Source organism: Camelus bactrianus, chromosome X (assembly GCF_048773025.1).
Source record: "Camelus bactrianus isolate YW-2024 breed Bactrian camel chromosome X, ASM4877302v1, whole genome shotgun sequence".
Classification (NCBI taxonomy): domain Eukaryota; kingdom Metazoa; phylum Chordata; class Mammalia; order Artiodactyla; family Camelidae; genus Camelus; species Camelus bactrianus.
The window spans coordinates 75,042,915-75,059,042 of NC_133575.1; the positions used below are offsets into that span (position 1 = coordinate 75,042,915).

Sequence of the window (16,128 nt, forward strand, 5' to 3'; positions counted from 1 at the left end):
TTATGATTTGTTCTAGTTCTGTGAAATGTGTCCTGGGTAATTTGATAGGGATTGCATTTAATCTGTAGAGTGCCTTGGGCAGTGTGACCATTTTAACAATATTGATTCTTCTAATCCAAGAGCATGGAATATCTTTCCATTTTTTTAGTCTTCTTTAATTTCCTTCATCAATGATTTATAGTTTTCTGTGTATAATTCTTTCACTTCCTTGGTTAGATTTATTCCCAGATATTTTATTACTTTGGGTGCTATTTTAAAGGGGATTGTTTCTTTACTTTCTTTTTCTGTTGATTCATCGTTAGTGTAAAGAAATGCAACTGATTTTTGAACATTAATCTTGAACCCTGCTACCTTGCTGAATTCTTCAATCAGCTCTAGTAGTTTTTGTGTGGACCTTTTAGGGTCTTCTATATATAGTGACATGTCGTCGGCATATAGTGACACTTTTACCTCTTCTTTTCCAATTTGGATCCCTTTTATTTCTCTCTTTTGTCTGATTGTTGTGGCTAGGACTTCCAAGACTATGTTGACTATGAGTAGTGATAGTGGGCATCCTTGTCTTGTCCCAGATTTTAGTGGGAAGCTTTTGAGTTTTTCACCGTTGAGTAGTATGCTGGCTGTAGGTTTGTCATATATAGCTTTTATGATGTTGAGATATGTTCCCTCTATACCCACTTTGGTGATAGTTTTTATCATAAATGGGTGTCGAATTTTATCAAAAGCTTTTTCTGCATCTATTGAGATGATCATGTGGTTTTTGTCCTTTCTCTTGTTGATGTGATGTATTACATTGATTGATTTGCATATGTTGAACCACCCTTGTGTCCCTGGGACGAACCCCACTTGGTCATGATGTATAATTTTTTTATGACAATTTTTAAAGGGGAAACAATCTCAGTTAATCATAAAGGTAGGAGGTCAATTCTTTGTCATTTTTCCATTGTATGCACACCTGCTGACTTCTCCTGATCTTCCTTTGGGTACTGTCTTGCCCAAGTGGTCTGCCTGCAAATTTACTAAGGGGGAAACTGGAGGTAGAAAGTCAGTCATTCTTTAACTACTTAATTCTTCATTCTTACTTCTCTTAATCCAGGAGAGGAATCCACAGGTTAGACAAGGCATTGTGTACATTCAGTAGAGCAGATGTCAGGAGTTAGTTTAAATGTTATCTAGTCATCTCATTTTTATAATTAAGGTTTAAGGAAGATAGAGGAACAAACAGAAAAGGGGCAAAAGAGCTGCTTACATTTTCTAGTAACAGAAATGCCTGATGAATTTTCCACCAGTTATGGGTTTAATATCTGAAATTTTATTTACTTTTGTTGTGTCCTCTTTAAGCTGTTGTACGAACTGAATAAAATCTCCTGAGCATTGAGGTATTTCTAGATAAATGATGCAATATCTAAGATTTGCTTTAAACAAGTCAGGAAAGGAAAAAGGGGAGCATAGATGTAACAAGACTGAACAGGAGTTCATAAATGTTGAAGCTGGGTATCAGATGTGTGGTGGTTCATTGTATCTTAGCTCTATTTCTGCATGTGCTTGAGAATTTCCGTATTATAAGCTTAAAAAATCTTAAGCATTACTCTGCGTCTAACCAGAGAATCTCTGGCAGTAGCTGAAACAGTGCGTTGAACCTTCTGGAATAAACCTTTCTTAGTTTCAGAGCTACAGACATCCTTCTTAATAAGCAAGAGTGCAAAAGCCTGATAAGGGCATTGAGTGGAGTTTTTCTTCCATGAACTATCTTGCGTAGGTAAATCATTAGAACATGACTAAAATGAAAACAGAGACTGTAAAATAGCATTCATAAAGCTGATATGTCCAAAATTGGCCTTGAAATTGTTGCTGTAGTTGAGCGGAAAGGGGCCCCCTGGTTTATTCCACTCAGTGTGGTCCTGGTTACACTTTCGTTTGGTTTTATCTGTAAATATCAAAAGGGGCTGGCTGAGAATGAATGAAACCCTAACCATTTTTGTTGGAGAGTGAGCAGAAGGTATCTGGCTTGAAATACCAGTTGTACTTGGGTTTGAGTTTTCAGAAAAGAGTTGTAGTTCTGCCATCATAAAAGAATGAGAACCACTAAGGCCTGCAGTCTTTTCTTCAGTATGTTTCAGACCCTTGCTGCTTCTCTGTTGCTCTTTAAATACTTTCGAGGGTAGAGTGTGGTGTGTGTGTCTGTCTTACTACTACGATTAGATGATGTATCATTCTCTTTTGAATAATCTTTATTCATATGTGAAGCAGTCCTAATTTCCAATAACCCTACGTGTTGATGCTGTGACTTTCAAATAATCGATTATCCCATGCGCTGCTTATTGCAGCCTTTGGGGATACTCTGATTCTACTGCCAAGAACTTTACAAAATAGAAACTCATTTTATTCTCTAAACTTGCTGCTTTTTAACGGACTTGTTTAGCCACTTTTTGGTTTCCTCCTCTTATGTTTTAACTACCTATAACAGTCTCAATGCTAAAATGTACCAATAGTAATTCTTAGATGTGTGAAGATAATTTTGATGGACTGCATCTAGAAATAACCCCCTTTGATCTGCATTTTTACAAGATATTTTTTCAATAGTCAGGAGACTGTTCTTTTAGAGTTAACATCAGGTGACTTTGATTTGCTCTATCAGGCCACATAAACCAAATTTTTACTCTATAACTTAGCTGAAATATCCTTGGAATTCCTCCAGCGTTGTAGTGAACCACCAAGCTGACTTATTCTGTTTTCCCCAAATTCAAAAGTTCTTTCTTTTCTTCCCCCCATTTTGTAATGCTACAAACGCGGAGGTAACCATATATTTAGAAGAATTATCCTTTTTAAAAATTTGCTGTTAGCCAAGTAAATAACGTACAACTTCACCAGGAGGTTTTGATGTTGGGGGAAAGGACTAGAGGACTGATTGTCCTTCACACTCTGAATTAGAAAGGGACACAGGATTTATTCTGGGATTTTTACCTTTGCTTCTTTCACCCCCCACTAGGGGCCGGAGTTTGGGAAACCACCTCTAACTTTTGTTTTTCACTCTTTTACGACTTATTAAATTATGATTTACCCTCAATGCAGTTCACTAATTTTAAATGCATAATTTGATTAATTTTGGTAATTGTAAGCAAATGTGTAACTACCATGGCGATTAGGCTGTAGAACTTTTCCTTCACCCTAAGAAGCTTCCAGGTGCCTCTTCTCATTTCTACATCCAATTCTGCTACATCCTCCGCTGCCTCCACCTCAGGTAACCATTGACTTGTTTTCTGTCACTGTAGTTTTGCCTTTTATTGGGTTTCATATAAATGGAACCACAGTCTTTTGTGTTTGAATTCATTCAGTGTAATGGCTTTGAGATATGTCAGTGTTGTTTTCACTATAGACATTCCATTTTTATTTTTTTGTCACTGAGTGGTATTCCATGGTATGAATATACAACAATTTATCTCTTCGCCAGTTGAGGTTCATTTGGGTAGCTTCTACTTTTTGGCTATTATGAATAATGCTGCTATGAACATCCACATTCGGGTTATTGTCTGGACATAGGTTTTCATTTGCCTTGGTAAATATGAAGAAATGGAATTGCTGGGTGGTGTTCTTAACTTTGTAAGGCATACTATTTTCCATAGTGGGTGTAGATTTTTCCATTTCCAGCAGTAACGCATGAAAATTCCAATTTCACATCTTTGCCAAGAGTTGATATTTTTAGTTTTTAATTTTAGGCATTCTAGTAAGTGGGTAAATATAACTCAATGGGGTTTTAATTTGCATTATCGGATGACTAGTGTTGAACATCTTTCCATGTGCTCATTGGTTATTAATGTATTTTCCTTTTTGAAGTGTCTGTTTAAATCTTTTGCCTATTTCTTATTAAATTATTTGCCTTCTCATCTCTGACTTTTTGATAACTGCATTAGTGTTCCGTTGTATAGAATCAGTCTCCTTTTGGTGGACATTGAACCTCTTTCCAGTTTTCTTTTACTATTATAAGCAAGATTTCAACTACTGAGTTACCTTAATCACCTTTACATTTTGGTAGGCATTGCCAAACTGCTTTAAAAAAACCCCCAAACCTAGAGTGCTTTACTAATTTGCTTGGTTTTTCTTTCACAAAGGCCATGCTAATCTTCCAATAATCATGTGTATTTTTTCCAAATAATACATCATGATGATCTCTTCAGTTTAATACAAAAATTTTTCAAAAAGATGAAGACTCGTAGAAACATACTCAACCACAACACTATTATCACAGCTTAAACAAAGTAGCAGTGATTCCTTAATTTAGCAAATATCTTGCCAGTGTTCTAATTTTCCCCTGATACCTCATAAGTGACTTTTTTTTACCTCACAATTTGTTTGTTTGAGGGATACAGAGATGGCACACATTCCGCATCTGCTTCATATTCTCTTGAGTTTCTTTGAAACCATGAATTCCTCCTCCTTAGTATCCGCACCGCCCCTGTGCAGTTTATCTGATGAAGAAACTAGGCTGTTTGTCCTGAGGAATTTATCACAATCTTACCAATTTATTTTGACTTGCAGCTTTTGATTATCATGAGGTAGAATACATTTCTGTGTATTTATTGTCATTTGGGTTTAGCGCTCTTTTTTTTTTTTTTGCTATTTTTTATTGAGGTATAGTCAGATGGATTTCTCTTTTTGCACTGCCTGTTTATACCATTTGAACATAGGCATAAATGGAGATTCATCCTTTTCTCATAGATCTGTAATGGTTAATTACATATAAGGATAGAAAATCTTTGTCTTATACTTGTAAATATTTTCCTGCTTTGTTTTTAACCTTTTATGGGAGAATTTTTTGGCAAATATTTTAATAATGTAATAAAAAACTTTTGAATGTATTCAATTAGTTACAAATAATCTCTTGTCTTTTTTTGAGATTTATATATATATATATTTTGAAGTATAGTCAGTTTATAATGTTGTGTCAATTTCTGGTGTACAGCATAATGCTTCAGTCATACATGAACATACATATATTCATTTTCACATTATAAATAATCTCTTCTTAATAAATGTTTGATAATAATTAACTGATCCTCATTGTAGTCCATTTCCCCCCATTTTTCTTGTGCTTCTTCATTTATTCTGTGGCCTCCACAGTGTGCTCTCTACACTATCCATTTCTACATTTACCACACAGTTGCTGTATTTTCTGCTTTATGACTGAATATGCCTCCTAGTCTGGGCTCTTGCATTCAAGTACTCTCTGTTCTCTCCATACTTGGGGTCCTTTTTTTGGAAATCTGACTCTGCATGAAAGACATCTTATGATTTTGATGGGAAATGACTGGTTTCTAGACCATACCATCAGGAAAACAGTTTTGCTCTTCATGTAGGTCCTCTCCATCATGCTTGCATTGTTATTTCTATAAAACTTGCCACTTCAAAAATTGTTATATATCTGACAGCTGCCTGGGCCTGCAGCCCTGGAAGTATGCTTTTGCTACAAATCATTTCTGACCACTAAGTGTGCCACACACAAATGCCTTCCTTTCCCCCATTAAACTCTTTCAGTACTCATTGCTGGGATTCAAGAAGACCCTCAGAGAAACGCTCTCCATTTTATATTAATGTTTTTTATATTTGTTTAATGATAACCTTGGCTCATAATCATCCATATTTATTACTACAGCAAGCTAAGCCAACAATGAAATAGTAGTGATGGCTTATGGCAGAAAATATTTGAAATATTGATGAATAGGAAGGAAATTAGAGTCATCCAGGGAAGCTTTTCACATTAGATGCCAAGTAAGACCTTTGGCTCTTTGTAATATTCTTGCCAGAAAATCACAAAGTTTGGAGGAATTATACCCTCATTAGACCCTCAAAATTTATCATTTAATAATAAGTAGGCCATCTTGGAGTTAGTTTATGTGGAAAAAAAATTTTTAAAACAGACAAAAAATGCTCAGTAAGATCCTTTTTGAAAACACAATAACTGGGATAAAATTAGTCTGATTATTTATAAAGGAGTCACATTTCGCTCATTTCTCTAATGACTAAAGGGCATTTGGAGCAATTGGATTCGTGCTGTAACTTTTCTTCTTTATTAAGCTGGACTGATCCATAATCCATGAAAGTGGACATTATCAAGAATACTTTCTTTAGCGAAAACCAAAAGATATACTTGTAACCATCAAGCACACATGGGGACAATTTTTTTGGTTTATTTTGGTGGAGCTCTAGTTAAGATAAAGCAAGAGTCTCAAGAACCTTTTTAGCTTTCATTGAACTGAAGTCCAACTACATAGTGGTTTGGGTTGAATGGCCACAGTTTTTAAATTTCTGCCAGTTGTGTGACCAGACTGAGTTTCTGTGTCCCCTTCAAATACCCTACTTACCATCTCTTGGCTGCTGTTCAGGGCCCATTTTAAAGCCTCGAATGTTCAAATCAGACCCCCGGGCTCTGAGCCTCGTTTACTGAAGCACAGTTTCCCAGATCCTCTGCTCCTGGTTTCCTTAGAGACTCCATTAGAATTTTTCACTCAGTGACAGTGGGTAGGAGTGGATTAATCAGAAAAATAAGTCTCTGCTACAGTGGGCTGTCCCACTTAAGGAAGATAATGAATGCCTTGGCTAAATTAAAATGTACTCAGGTTCATGCAAAGTGTTTCTTCTAGTGGTGGAAATTTAAGGCCACATGGTAGTCTGGTAAAGGTAAACATTGCTTCCTCAAACGTACTACATAGCCCCTGTTGTAAGACTGGCTCTTTTCAGTTACTTGTTATCTTTCATTGCTAGCCCTGTGTTTTAGCCCATAGCAGGGGAATTTACAGTCTGCTATATACAAGGGAAGCACTTGCTATTTGTTCTTACTATTGCAAAATAATTCTTTTATATGCCAGTATGGATCTAGAGAAGGTATTAAAGATATGGAAAGCTTCAATCTTGACTGGGTTTGAATATTAATAGCCAACCAAGACACTTGCTTTCTAGAAATACTTGGATAGTATGCAAAGATTTTCTGGTTCTCCTTTTGAAGAAATATAAAACACTTATAAAAACCATAAAAAAGGAAATATAACCCTTTTGTCAAAACCATACTTTACACTTCCATGATGCTTGACAGCATAAAGTGCTTTCATAAGCATGATTTATTTTGAAATTCACAACCAGCCTGAGTTAGACAGGACAGAAACTCTCACTCCCATGTAACAGATAAAAACACTAAGGTGATTTGTTTAAATTCACCCAGCCACTTAGTAGCAGAGCCTATGTCCTCTGTCCATTCAGTGTAATTTAACTTGTAAGTGCCAAGCACGTGCAAGATCATTGCAATCTAGTAGGTAAGACGTTCCTCACAGGAGGATACTTGATTTTATTTCCTCTCTCTTTTCTACTCCCAAAGGAAGACAGTGCTTGGTTAGAATTCTGACAGAATTTTTGCCATCATATCTATTGAATGAAAAAAAAAATAAAGAGAAGTTCAGCTTGTGATCTGGATTTTTTTTCTTTTTCATACTACATTTACTGAGATTTGGGAATGTAAAAATTATTGACCTGTTTTGGTCCTTCTTATCCTGGTGTAGATTCTGCATTAGTCTGTGACCTCCAGACAGTTACCTGGAATTGGAATCACTGCAAGAATTACTATATGAGGTCTTCCTTTATGACACAAATATTTATTGAAAATCTTCTGTTAGGAAGAAAAAAGGCAAGGGGCAGAGAATGGTGGGGGTTGAGATAGGACTGGGAGTATTTTAGATAGGATGGTTTGAGACAGCCTCTTGGAAGAGGTGGCATTGACCTGAGCTCTGAATGATGAAAAGTAGGGAGAGCATTCCAGTTAGATGGAGCAACAAGCACAAAGGCTCTGAGACAGAGATCAGTGTGATGTGTTCATGAAACAGAAGAGCACTGTGACTAGGGTGTAGTGGGCAAGGGGGAGAATGATAAAATATAAAGTCGGAAAAGGAGGTGGTGGACAGATCACACTGGGAGGTTTCTAGTGCAATTAGATGCTACCACATTATTGTAAAGAAGGGTGATTTTTGGATGACAATGTTATATGGAAACTCTTTGCCCTTAGCAACCCTTTGTCTTTAAATGAAAATAGGCTTCCAAATCCTTGTGGAGTTAGTTAGCATGTAGAATGTGGTCCCACCTGCTCCATCCTAGGAACATACTTCTCTACCACTGTCCATATCAGTGAAACTAGCATAGTTTTCCCTGTGAATGAGGCATTTCTTTCTGTGGCCTTCTGAAATATGCAAGTTCACTCTGGTGAATTTTTTTATTAGGATTATCTCATGAAAACACAGTGAATCCATAAAATTGGAGGAAGGGAGGGTATACTCAGGGAGGGATGGGAAAGGTATGCTAGAAGCTACTTTATTCTTTGGTTCTAGAATTTTAAATGTCAGTAGTGCCATATAATTTTGGAGAATGCCAGAAATATATATTTGAGAAAGAATTCCATGAACACATTTTTTTTCTAGGCTATCACACACAATTGCCTGCATAATGTAATATCAGCTCCAAACCACATCAGAGTTTCCATTAAACCTGTACGTTAACTTTAACTTTAAATTCCAGAAGTTCAGAAGCACTTTTGCCAAAAGGATGAAAGTGGCTAAATATCAGTTAAAAAGGACAAAATGTTTCTTTGACTATCTTGAGATAAAAAGGTAACCTTCTCTACCATAAAGGCAACATTTCTCCTTTCACATTCTTTAAAGATTTGCTTTGTAGTACAGGAAACCTTTTCTTCCCCTAGAACCTAAGGCCTAAGATGTACGGAGATTTCAAACACACACACAAACACACATATACACACATAAGTGCATGCACACACACACACATGCTTCTTTCCAATGTGCTTTCAAAGTGCTTTCTTTTGATTCAGATCATTAGCAATGGCCATGGAAAAGGTCTCTGATAGCTAGAGGAAAATGCAGTAATTTAGAAGAAAGGTTTCCTTTTGGGTTTAACTCTACAGTTTGCTCTAATTTTATTTGACATTTTTGTCCGTCATAGTATAAGAGTCTCTTTTTTTTTTTCCTTTTCATAGAGGGAAAGAACAGTTTATTTCTTGTAGGCTGCTGCCCTGTGATTTGCTGGTTAAAAGGGAAAAAAAAGGTTTTCTCTTTATCCTTATTTTTTCTTAGCCTCTGAAGGAAGGCTTACTAAGGTTGGAGGATTAATAGCAGTAGGAGATTAAGAAATGTCTTTAATTCACGAACAGCTCTGGACTTGGACTGATCCAGCCCTAGCGATGTGCTAGAGTTATGCTTTTTTCACTTCTTCGGTGGGTAAGGAAATTACTCACTGATTTTCCAGTTTCTACTTCAAGGATATTTTAGTTCAGGGGGATAGGGTATATCGGCAAGGAGGGATGAGAGAAGGCATACCTCTTCCGAAATCAATAATCCTAGCTTCTAGCCAGTGGGTGAGAAACATCTCTGTAGTCAGACCATAGCTATCTGTGAAAAGAGGAAAAGTGATCAAACATTGCCTGATTGCTACTGGCTGCTGAGCACTGTACTAGGCATTTTATATATGCTATTATCATTCTCAGAATGTTTTTGTGAAGTGAATATTACTATCTTCCATTAATGGAGGCTTAAATAATTGGTGATTTGATCATCATACTGCTATGTGAGTTTCAGATGTTGGATTTCAAGTCTGCTCATACTATTTTTCATCGCATTCTGCTTACCCTTTTAGGGATGGCCACGAATGCAGCAACCAACATGTCTGTATATTTCCTCATTTCTAATCACTAGTGTCTACATTCGGTGCTGTTCATCTCCCTGAGTGTATCACACAGAACATGTCTTTGGGAACCTTAGTGGTGTATCTTTCGTGATGGGTTTAGCAAGGGCAGAAAGTTTAGGTCACCCTTGTGCATGTTCATATAAACCATCCCTGATCACATATCATAGTCATTAAAGTAGCTAATGTTAATTGGACCCTTGCCATGTGCCAGGAACTCTGTTAAGAATTTTTGAGATATTATTTAATGCCCACAATAACCCCAGGAATGAGACATATGATATTGTCATTAGCATTTCAAGAAATGGAGGTGCAAATAGGTTAAGTGGCTTGTTCAGGGTCACAGAGCTGTTAAGTGGCAGAGTCAGAATTTGAGGTTGGATAGGCTGATTCCATAAACTATGCCCTTATCTAGGGCACTATACTGCTTGTTATATACATGACGGAGCACGGGAGGAAGAGAGATAAAAATATAATTGAATATACCAGGCCTCAGTGATTTTCAAAGGTTGTCTGAGAAGCATACTAATGCTTTTGACCGTATTTGTCAACTGTGCTTTCCAATACAGTGTCATTATTTTCAAAATATGCAGAGTAGAGTATTCAACCAAATATTGCAAATCTCACAACACCAACAAGTCTCTGCCAAGCCCCTACTCTAATATTGGCATCAGTCAGAATTTCAAGAGAGTTAAAAAAGAACCAGCTCAGTCACCACCCTCACAAACTTGCCTGGACTCTGCTTTTAGTGCCTGTAGGATAAACCTATACCTGCTGACATCCCAGTGAGTATACTTTAAAAAATCCATACTAACTGGCATATTGAAAATAAAGGAATTATTCTAGCATTTTTGAAATAGCACGTGATTCATGGAATTGGAAAAAACATGGTTAGCGGTGGGCAAGTGTGTGATCCATAGTCTCATTATATTTTCCAGTGAAGCCTGTTGAATCTAGGTGACATATGAGTGGGATATGAATGGTGTGACATCCCATTGGGAAGAAGAGAATAAAGTCAACCAAACTGCAACATGTTGAATTCAGGGAACTGTCTCATATGTCACCTAAACATCGCATTTATAGCTAAACCAGTGATCATTGATGCTACAGATTTCATTCTTGAGTACCATCCATAAAGAACCAAAAGCTCCCATATACCACTGGAACATTTTAAAATTTTAGACTTAACTCAGTGATACAGTAGAGATAGAAAAGAGCATTTGCAAGCTTGCTGTCTAGCGATATGGTAGCAGTGTAGCATAATAGTCAAGTTTGAGGACTTTGGAGCCAGACTGTCTAGATCTGAATTATGATTCTCTGGCTGTGTGACCTTGGTAAGTTACTTAACTACTCTCTGCATCAGTTTCCTCATGTGTAAACTAATATTTACCTCATCAGGCTTTGTAAAGATTACATTAATTCATATATAATATTTAGGACAATGCTTGGTATATAGAATGCATTGTAACTGATTTTTATTTTTATTTAATAAAGTATAATCTTTCTAAGATTTGTCTAAGAAACAATATAATTGAGCTACTGAACTGTGTAACTTTTTTTTTCATTTTGAGGGGCTTTGTGTGTTTAGGAGCTATGTTTCTTAATTCTTCACTTCATGTAACATGGAGATGCTCGGAAGCAGTAAAATACTTTAGTATCATTTTGTTGCCATTATCCTCACTCTGATCTTAGAAAGTACAATTATGTGGACAATTTTTAAAGTTTTGCATTTTCCTGTTTGTCACAATAGGTTAAATTTTTCAGTTATGTGGTATCCTTTTGGAAGACTGTGGTGTTGATTTTCTTTTTAAATTTTACTCGCCTTTGGAAATAAAAGGGCCTGAATGCATAATATATTTTGGTTATGCTTAACTGGACATACTGCCTCAATGGCTTCATGAATATTAACATTCGTATTCAATAGGTTTTTTTTTCCTCCTTAAATAGGGCAAGTATGACTTTGTTACAATTAACTGCAATTGAGGATCATTTGATGTTTAACTCAGAGATGAAAGCTTTTAATATGGAGAGCAGAAGGGCTAGTGAATTTGGTATGAGGGAATAATATCAATAAAATCAGCAAAGAATGACCACATGAAAAGTCAGAAAATTATAATTTGGTAAAGAGGGATCATGTTGCTATGGAGAAACAGTCTGGTCAATTAAAAGCATACCAGCCCTTGATTATTTCTCTAATACCTTTTGATTAACTGCTGTACAAAAATGAAATTTATTATTTTCAGCCCAGAGGAACAGATTAGCACTACAGTTAATGTCCTATTATGCATGTGTGGTTTACTAGCCCTGAGGGGCTGTCGTCTAACCTGTGAGCCAGCTGTTCTGCCTAGCCCTGAATTTTTTGGCTTGGCTTAGTGGATGGATTTGAAAGTTTTAAGTTTCTACTCCACACATATGATCAAACCGTAATAAACATTCTCAAAACATTGCTATAATTAACACTCAAGCCAATTTTCCTTGGTTTTGGAGAGGCTGATTACACAGTGTATACCTTTTAATGTTTGGTCCTACCAAATTGATGTGTTTTGAAATGTATATATTTTGCCTAAATACATAACCACTTAGATTCATTAGTAATCAGTTGCCTACTTAGTAGTGGAGCAATGCCTGCAGGTCATCTGTGTGCTTTGTTTCAATCAGTTTCATTACTGAGTAGTAGGAAATAAGAAATATGTTCTCATCAGTGATTTGCAGGATGTTTTTTAGCTGCTAAAATGTATTTAGGGAGGCTTGGTTCCACTGATAGTCTTAGCAGTGGGTATATTGGGCAGGTTAAAATTCAGATGGCATTAAAAGAGCAGAGATAATTTGACTTTATAAAACATCTACTCTTCTGTCTATCATGGCTCTGGTAGTCATGATGATAGTTGAAATTTATAGCCATTTCTGGTTCATAGACTGTTTTGACTTTTTTTTACTAGTTTTATTGAGATACAATTTAATCACTATATAGTTGTTGCTGACTGCACGTTTGTATGCCCGATGCACAGTGAGGCCAAACAAACCAAAACATCAGAGTTTGGAGCAGAGAAAGGTTTATTGCAGGGCAAAGCAAGGTGAACAGGTGGCTCGTGCTCAAAATACCCTGAACTCCTCCAAAGGGTTTCAGTAAAACATTTTTAAAGGCCAGGTAAGGGAGGAGGGGTCCCAGAGTATGTGATCAGCTTGCCCACAATTCTCTGATTGGTCGATGGTGATCACTCCTTAGGCACCAGCAGGTCTGGGGGCTATGTGCTCATGATCCTCGATTAGTTAATTTCTTCCATTTGGTAGTGGTTTTAGCATCTGAAAAACTCAGGAAATATGCTTAAGATACTATTATCTGAGTACTTCAGAGAGGAGCTATAGCAGAGGATATGGGGGAGGGGTCCGTCCCGGGAAGGCCCCATAGGGTCCTGCTCGGTTATGCAACTTACCCTTTTAAAGTTTACAAGTTTTAATTATATTCACAGAGTTGTGCAACTGTCACCACTATCTACTTCCAGAATATTTCAATCACCCCAAACAAATCCTATACCTCCCAGTTCCTCCTGTCACCATTCCTTGGCAAATACTAATTTACTTTTTGTCTCTATGGATTGGCCTATTCTGGACATTTTATATAAATGGAATCATACAATATGTTGCCTTTTGTGATTGACTTCTTTCACTTGGCATCTTTTCAAGGTTCATCCATATAATAACATGTATCAATACACCATTCCTTTTTATTACTGAATAACACTCCATTGTGTGGCTATATCACAGTTTATCCATTCATTATTTGATAGACGTTTGGGTTGTTTTCACTTTTGGGCTGTGATGAATAATGCTGCTATGAACATCTGTGTACACATTTTTATGTGGACATATGTTTTCATTTCCCTTGGGTGTATACCTAGGAGTGGAATTGCTGGGTTATATGATAACTCTGTTTGAAATTTACTGGAACTGACAGTTTTCCAAATGTTTTCATTTTTCTAATATGATCGTTAAAACAACTTGCTTAAGAATACGTGCCTGTTAGTTATTATCCTCATTTGAAAAAAAACATGGTACCTAAAATTTGGAAACATTAGGTTACTTTCTCAAGTTAGGAAAGCTAGTAAGTAGGCAAGTAGGGACTATAAATAAATAAAGATTTCTGGCCACCCAGCATAAACTTTAAGATAAATACCTACATTCCACCTAGAATCTCTTATTTTTCTTAAGTACATATGTATCTGTTACCATCTAGGATAATGAGTACAGAGCTTTGGGTTCTAAGATTGGTTTTGCCATCAACAAGTTACTTAGAAATTCCGGCTCTGACAGTATCCAAATCTCTGCCTAAACTTGATGGTCCTCTGGACAGCATGAGGTCCTTTAAGGAATAGAGCTGGGTTTCGATACTAGAGCCACGATTTACTAGACACATTGGGTGCGCCTGTTTTCTAGTCTCAGCTCTACTAATAACTAGCTGTATGATTTTTCCTAAACGCAAAGGCTCAGAACCCAGCCTTTCAAAGGTTCCTGTGAGGATTTAATGAAGGAAAGCATATAATACTTCTTGAATAGTACTGGACACAAAAAGTAGAAAAGTACAAACTCTATATAATGCTCAGGAAGAGATATATAGATATATATTAATGCACCTTCTCATTTCATTCTCTTCTCCAAATGGGGAGACTTTTGTCAACATACACTTAAAACGGTTTTGGAAATGAAACAAATACTGAGACTTGTGGATTTGACAAGTAACAACTCAGAATGTTTTCATTACAGATGAAATGTTATTCCCTGTAAAAAAAAAAAAAAGACAAACCAATTTGATTACTTATTCGCCAACTTAACATGTCTCTCTGTTCTGTGGCGAATACTTTATGGTCCCTTGGCTCTATACATAGGTCTCCACAATTTGAGGCTCAGAAATAACCACTAAATCAGATCTCTTCAGCATCTAGAATGGTCTCCTTTAAAAAAAAAGTTTATTTTCTTTAAACATGAGCTGCAGTTGAGCTAGTTGTTAATAGTGATTTTAAGTTCAAGCGATTAAATTAGAATCTCCCTGGGGACACAAGCCGAGGCATTATATCAAGTGTTTTCCAACCATACTAGGATTATTTAGTTTATCTTCTACCACTTTTTCTAACACATACTACATTAGGGATGTGTTGATTAAGATTCTAGAACAAATTGAAAGCAAACAAAAACCTCTCTGAACTTATTATCTCATTCCACCTAAACTTCCATCCTATTTATTGCAATGATTTTTTTCAGTGCACTTGGATATATACATATCACCTAGAGACACAGTTGCTTATGTTTACAAAAAACCTGAGAACAATTAAATACAAAGGTATTATAATAAATACAAATAATCTGAATAAGAGAGAGTGCCATTTACTGAATGCCTACATTTGTTATTCCTACCAAGATATATAGCAATATCAATGCATGCAGATTTTGAAATAAGCCTTTTCTGGTTATACTTTCTATACGGTTTGGAAGTTCTGTTACATTACTGTGAAGGCTTCACAGTGGAATCATGAAATATTCAGAATTTGAGACCAAATTTAGACCTACATACTTTAAAAAAAAAGATGTTGTTTTCCTGTCTTTATTCTTTAGCTTAGCTGTTCGTCTTTGAATATCAGAAGGGAAGGCATTTAAATATTTCCACCTTTTATCAGAAATAAATTATTATATTGACTCCAAAAAGCAGCTTCCTATTTCCCAGATGGGTAGAGTGTTTTATGAAGAAAGGTTATCAAAATGCTTTACAGTTCTTTGGCTTTGCTGGGTTTATCAGTTTGAAACTAAAATGTGTCATGGAGAATGTACTTCTTTTCTCCCTATTCTGAAAGGTGTAAAATTTCATCAGTATAGGGCTGCCTGAGCAGTGGTGATGTAGCACCTGCTAGTCACTCCATTTTAGTGTAAATCATATTTTTGTCTCCCTAGCTGTGTGGTCTGCACTGCACACACTCTTCAAATGTGGGAAGGATCAAACTCCACAGTTCCCATGAGAACAAATGATGCAGAATACTAATCCTCAACACAAGGAGCTTTGAAAATGTCCTTCCTCTTCTGTAAGACTCTGGCCCCTTTTTAGTTCTTGTTTCAACTATTCAGAATGAAAAGTCATATATTCTATCTTAAAATATCTTCAGCACTATGAAAAGTCACGGATTCTTTTGTGTGCGACGTATCATCAGAAGTGTTAAAATCTCATTTCAGAATATTTATTACATTAAAAGCTAATGCATCAATGAATTCAGTTAAATCATAATTTAGGCCAGTTTTTCAATCTCTCTTAACACTATTAATTAGAAAAAATATTTTTAGACTGCTAAATGACAGAAAAAAACCAATATTTAGAATGAAATCAAACCAATGAGAGAGAATCAGCACCAAATAAGG

The 16,128-nt window shown here is 36.2% G+C and overlaps 1 long non-coding RNA gene across 2 annotated transcripts in view; it reads left to right on the top strand.

The window, feature by feature from the left end:
- Positions 1–16,128, top strand: part of LOC141576355 (uncharacterized) — a 309,969-nt gene that overhangs the window by 17,935 nt on the left and 275,906 nt on the right. The gene's annotated exons all lie outside the window — the stretch shown is intronic.